The sequence below is a fragment of the Vigna umbellata genome, chromosome 5 (genome assembly GCF_029865625.1).
Source record: "Vigna umbellata cultivar VRB3 chromosome 5, Vumbellata_1.0, whole genome shotgun sequence".
Lineage (NCBI taxonomy): Eukaryota > Viridiplantae > Streptophyta > Magnoliopsida > Fabales > Fabaceae > Vigna > Vigna umbellata.
Window position 1 is genome coordinate 10,181,264 of NC_142169.1, and position 6,063 is coordinate 10,187,326.

The window sequence follows — 6,063 nt, forward strand, 5'->3', positions numbered from 1 at the left end:
CACAACACAAGATTGATACAGTGAAAAACACTAGAAAAAAGTTAAGCTTGTTAATACCACATTGTTTGTAATGGCTCATCAACAAGTATTTTATCATATAAATATTATTTATTTATGTGTTTCAAATATTTCTGTCACTAAAGAAATATTATTTTTTTAGATTCTTTTATGAAGATGTAATAAATTTATTAAATATTTCAACTGATAGTCTAACGATACAATTTTTATTTAGTTGAATTAAATTGAATTTAGTTGTTAAAGTAGTTTTGGGCTGGCAACGAATTACAGGCCTGGGCCTATTTTATTGGGCCAGACTGTTCCTATATTTTTTTCCTGACAAAAAGCTTTGTTTCCTTTGGATTATCGCCTACTACTAACTATTTTCAAATAGTACATTATATGCTTGTCTTTTGGTCTAATACCGATAAATATCATTGAGCAATTACATAAATAATAATAATTACCATGTATATAAACAATAATACTCTTTCGGACATAGGGTTGAAGTCCCTTAGTCAAAGCGCTCCCGGTTGTATTGAAGACCGGACGGATGTTGCTCAAAGCGGACGGACGTTGCTCAAGGCATTCCAGGTTGTATTGCTCGTTCTCCCTCCCCCTTCTCCAAGCCGTGGGGGCGGGTACCTGTCAAAGGTACTCCAACGCTCAAGTTAGTAATGTAACCGAGCGGTTGACACAACAAGTAATGCATATATTCTGCCTCGTGATCTTAAAGTCATACATGAGATCTTTATTTATACTAGTTGTGATGGGCCTTTACCTTTCGCTGGCCTAATGACGGCCTAATCACGTCTTAATCTGCATTAGGCGCTTAACGAGTTATTATCGTTTATAATCTAACTGTATGGTCGGCTTGGGTGGTCAGTCTAAATGGTCGGCCTGGTGGTTGGCCTGGTGGTCGGTCGACCGAGTCTAGTGGTGCGATCGGCTTGGTGGTCGGCTGCTCAGTCTGGTGGTGCTGGGAGATCGTACGGTACACAAGCCCCCCAAGCCCGAGGATCATGTTAATGTGCAAAGGGGTTTTAGGTAATATGCTTCAAATGCGAATTAATTTTACCTTTGACACGTGTCTTTGTGTGTTGTTGTACATTTGACCAAGATTATGAACCTCTTTGATCTCTTGTTGCAAGTAAGGCAGGAGTTGAAAAAGTTCATTGACCACTTTTGAATGGATGGACAGGAGTTGAAAAACATTCCCTGTCAACTAGTTGAAGGTAAGTCAGGAGTTGAAAAATGTGCCCTATCGGCCGGGCCGAACACTTGATGCCAATTTTGGCTAATTACTTGAGGCTGAATGGCCGAATGGTTGAGGCCGAACACGTACCTATGAGGCCGAACACTTGATGCCAAATTTGGCTAAGTACCTGAGGCCGAATGGTTGAACAGTTGAGGCCGGATGGCCGAATGGTTGATGCCGGATGGCCGAGGCCGGAAGCTCGGATTGTTGATGCCAAATTTGGCTAAGTACCTATGAGGCCATGGGAGGTCGAGCAGTGGAGGCCGGATTGCCGAGAGGTTAAGGCCAAATGGCCGAATACATGTGCGGTCGATTGGCTGAATACTTGTGAGGCCGAATGGCTGCATACTTGAGGCCGAATGGTCGATAGGTTGAGGCCAAACACGTACCTGTGAGGCCGAATGATCGAATGGTTTGGGCCGAACACTTGATGCCAAATTTGGCTAAGTACTTGTGAGGTCATTGGTGGCCAAGCAGTTGAGCCCGGACGACCGAATGCTCGAAGCCGAATTTGGCTAGGTACCTGTGAGCCCATGGGAGGCCAAGCAGTTCAGACCGGACGGCCAAATGATCAAAGCCGAATTTGGCTAAGTGCTTGTGAGGCCATAGGAGGCCAAGCAGTTGAGGCCGGATAACCGAGGCCCGATTGTTGAATGCTTGAAGCCAAATTTGGCTAAGTACTTGTGAGGCCATCGAAGGTTGGATAGTTGAGGATGAACGTCCGAATAGCTGAACGTTTGATGCCAAATTTGGCTAAGTACCTATGAGACCATGGAAGGCCAAATAGTTGAGGCCGGATGACCGAATAGTTGAGGCCAGACGACCAAATAGTTGAGCATTTGATGCCAAATTTGGCTAAGTATCTGTGAGGCCATGGAAGATCGAATAGTTGAGGCCGAACGACCGAATAGTTGAGGCCGAACGACCGAATAATTGTATATTTGATGCCAAATTTAGCTAAGTACATGTGAGGCCATGGAAGGTCGAATAGTTGAGGGTGGACGACCGAATAGTTGAGGCAGGACAACCGAATAGTTGTATATTTAATGCCAAATTTTGCTAAGTACCTGTGAGGCTATGGAAGGCCGAATAGCTAAGGCCGGATGGCCGGATAGTTAAGGTCGAACGACCGAATAGTTGAGGCCGAACGACCAAATAGTTGAACATTTGATGCCAAATTTGGCTAAGTACTTGTGAGGCTATGGAAGGCCAAATAGTTGAGGTCGGACGACCGAATAGTTTTAGTGAAGATCCACGGTCGCCGACCTTCGGTGAGGCCGGCCGGGATACCTTTGATGAAGATCCATGGTCGCTGACCTTCGGTGTTGTTCTTAATGAACGACAGTGGTTCCTCTCGGAACTCGCCGTTCACCGTCCGACCAAGTTGACAGTGATTCCTTTCGGAACGCTTCGTTCATCAACTTGGGTTTTGTTCGTATCGAATGGTAGTGGTTTCTCTCGGAACTCGTCGTTCACCGCCCGACCAAGTTGACAGTGATTCCTTTCGGAATGCTCCATTCATCGAGTTGGGTTTTGTTCGTATCGAACGACAGTGGTTCTTCTCGAAACTCGTTGTTCACAGCCCGACCAAGTTGACAGTGATTCCTTTCAGAATGCTTCGTTCATCAACTTGGGTTTATGCTGACCATTTGTTCGTTCGATTCCGTTTTTGTTCATTCACAATTTCGCTGTGAAGCAGAAAGACCGAATGGTTGACTTCCTGTGAGGCCGAATGGTTGAATACCTGTGAGGCCAAGTTTGAGAAAGTACCTGAGAGGTCAAGGTATGACTGGACGACTGAGGCCATGGAAGGCCATGAAGTTGAGGCCAGGATATGGCCGAACGACTTAGGCCATGGGAATATGGCCGGACGATTGAGGCCATGGGAGGCCGGAAAGTTAAGACCAGGGGTGGCCGGACGACTGAGGCCAATACTTGGGGTCAAATGGTTGAACACCTGTGAGGCCAAGTTTGAGAAAGTACCTGAGAGATCAAGGTGTGACCGGACGACTGAGGCAACGGGAGGCCGGGAAGTTGAGGCCAGGGTATGGCCGGACGACTAAGGCCATGAGAGGTAGGGAAGTTAAGGTCAAGGTGGGGCCGGACGACTGAGGCCAAGGTATGGCCAGACGACTGATTCTCAACACTTGGGGCCAAAGTATGGCCTAACTTTAATGGTCGAGGCCGGACGACTAAGGCCAGATGGCCGAGACCAGATTGCCGGGGCTGGATGCTTCAGGTCAGATGGTTGGGGTCGGATGACGGAGCAATTGATGTCCTTTAAAGCATCACTCATTATTTACTTATGGCTACAATGGGGGATACTCGCTCGGCCCCACATTGCGCGCCAAAATGTTTCGGGCATGGGGTTGAAGTCCCTTACTCAAAGCACTCCCGGTTGTATTGAAGACTAGATGGACGTTGCTCAAAGTGAACGGACGTTGCTCAAAGCGGACGAACATTGCTCAAAGCAGACATACGTTGCTCAAGGCAGACGAACGTTGCTCCAGACACTCCAGGTTGTCTTGCTCGTTCTCCCTCCTCCTTCTCCAAGCCGTGGGGTGGATACCTGTCAAAGGCACTCCGACGCTCAAGTTAGTAATGTAACCAAGCGGTTGGCACAACAAGTAATGAATATATTGTGCCTCGTGATCTTAAAGTCATACCTGAGATTTTTATATATACTAGTTGTGATGGGTCTTTACCTTTTGTTGGCCTAATGACGGCCCTATCACGCCTTAATCTGCATTAGGGGCTTAATGAGTTATTATCGTTTATAATCTAACTGTGTGGTCAGCCTGGATGGTCGGCCTGGTGGTCGGTCGGCCAAGTCTGGTGGTGCGGTCTGCCGAGTCTGGTTGTGCGGTCGGCCTGGTGGTCGGCCGCTCAGTCTAGTAGTCGGTCGGCCGAGTCTGTTGGTGTTGGAAAACCGTATGGTACAAATACTAACATAAAAAAATCATAAATATGTTAACAATATTAATTTTGAATGCCTTCCCAATTTGATGAAATAGATTTAAACTAAAATTTAAAACTTAAAAGAAAGAAACCCGATTGAGAGATTTAACTTAGGGTTAAATATGTTTTTAGTCCCTAAACTATCAAGCGATTTTGGATTTCGCCCCTCTTCGAAAGGTTTGTTCATTTTAGTCCTTCTTGAAAATATCAATGAAACTCTGGAACTGTCTTTCCTTCTCGTTTCCAGAGGAAACCTTTGGATATGGAAGAGGTTTCTCATACACCTGTTCTTTCTTTTTCTTTCCCTATCTCTTTTTCACTTTCTCTATCCTCTTTCTCTTTTTCTTTATCTCCCTGTTTACTCATCTCATCTTTTTCTTTACTCAATTTTTTCTCATTCTCTCTTTCATCCAGAATTCTTCCAGATCTTGTAGTAATAACTTTACAGTCTTCCTTTGGATTTACTTCGGTGTTTGCCCCAAATTCCTTCTCTGGTTTTTCTTCCAACTTCTTAGCTAATTGACCCACCTGAATTTCCAAATTCCTAAGTGAGGCTTCTGTACTTTTATGGTTGGAAATTGATACCTGCATAAACTGCTGAAGAGTTTCTTCCAGTTTTGAAGTTCTTTCTGTTAGAGAAGTTTGTTGCTGAAAGTTCTGTGGAGGTGGTCTGTTGAACGGAATAGCTTGTCCCATACTCGGATGAGGTCTCCATCCTTGATTAAAACTTTGACGTTGATCATAATTCGTCTGAAGACCTTGATTTCCCATATAATGTACTTCTTCATGAGACCTGCTTTGCACTACACATTGACCATTATTATGATCTCCTCCGCACAATTGACAACTTTGAACCATCTGCTGTTGTGCTTGAGAAACATTCAGAAACATTTTGCAGTTCTTTAATAGCTGAGATAACTTCTTCATCAATGTCTCAAGTTGCTGAGTCATAATCTTGTTCTGAGCTAGTAAAGCATCTTGAGATTGAAGTTGAAGAACACCTTTTTGTTGAAATTAAGCTCTTTCACTCTGAACTTCATTATCATTTGTGGCCATGTTTTCAATCAGTTCATGTGCTTCTTCAGGCGTCTTCCATCTGATATTACCTCCAGCTGATGCATCTAACATTAACTTTGTTTGAGATTTTAGTCCTCCAAGAAACAGATTTAGTAGTGTAGGCTCATCAAATCCATGAGTAGGGGTTTTTCTCAATAGGCCTTTGAATCTTTCCCATGCTTGACCTAGAGTTTCATTAGCATCTTGTTGAAAAGAAGAGATCTCCTGCTTTCCCTTATTGACTTTGGACTGAGGGAAGAACTTATTCAGAAATTTAGCAACTACATTATCCCAGATTGTCAGACTATTCTCTAGAAAGGAATTCAGCCACATTTTTGCATTACCAGCCAATGAGAATGGAAATAAGCTGAGTCGGATTGCTTCATCTGGAACCTGGTGAATCCTCACTGTATTACAGATCTCCATGAAAGTAGCCAAGTGAGTGTATGGATTCTCGTGGGATAATCCATGAAACTGATTGTTCTGCACCAGATGAATAAGAGCTGGCTTCATCTCCATGTTAGCAGCATTCACCACTGATCTTGCAATACTATTGAAGTGTAGAGGTCTTGAGAAAGTATTATAATCTGCAAGAGTACGTCTTCCTTGCCCAGAACCTTCTCCAGTACGATTATCTTTCATTTCTTCTTTTTCTTGCTGATGAATGCATATTTATGCCCACATTTATGCTTTAAAATTCAAATTTTTGATGGGATAATTGTGCTTAAATGGTTGATTTTAAGTGAATTTGTGATTATTGGAATTGTTGGGTTTTGGGAAATAAAGAGACGTAA

The 6,063-nt window shown here is 43.8% G+C and overlaps 1 non-coding gene across 1 annotated transcript; it reads left to right on the plus strand.

Annotated features, from left to right (window-relative positions):
- The first annotated feature begins 5,399 nt into the window (after positions 1 to 5,399).
- On the plus strand, positions 5,400 to 5,502 carry LOC124840515 (small nucleolar RNA R71). Its single transcript, XR_007029048.1, has one exon. It is a non-coding gene; the product is annotated as a small nucleolar RNA R71 (small nucleolar RNA).
- The last annotated feature ends 561 nt before the right edge of the window (positions 5,503 to 6,063 follow it).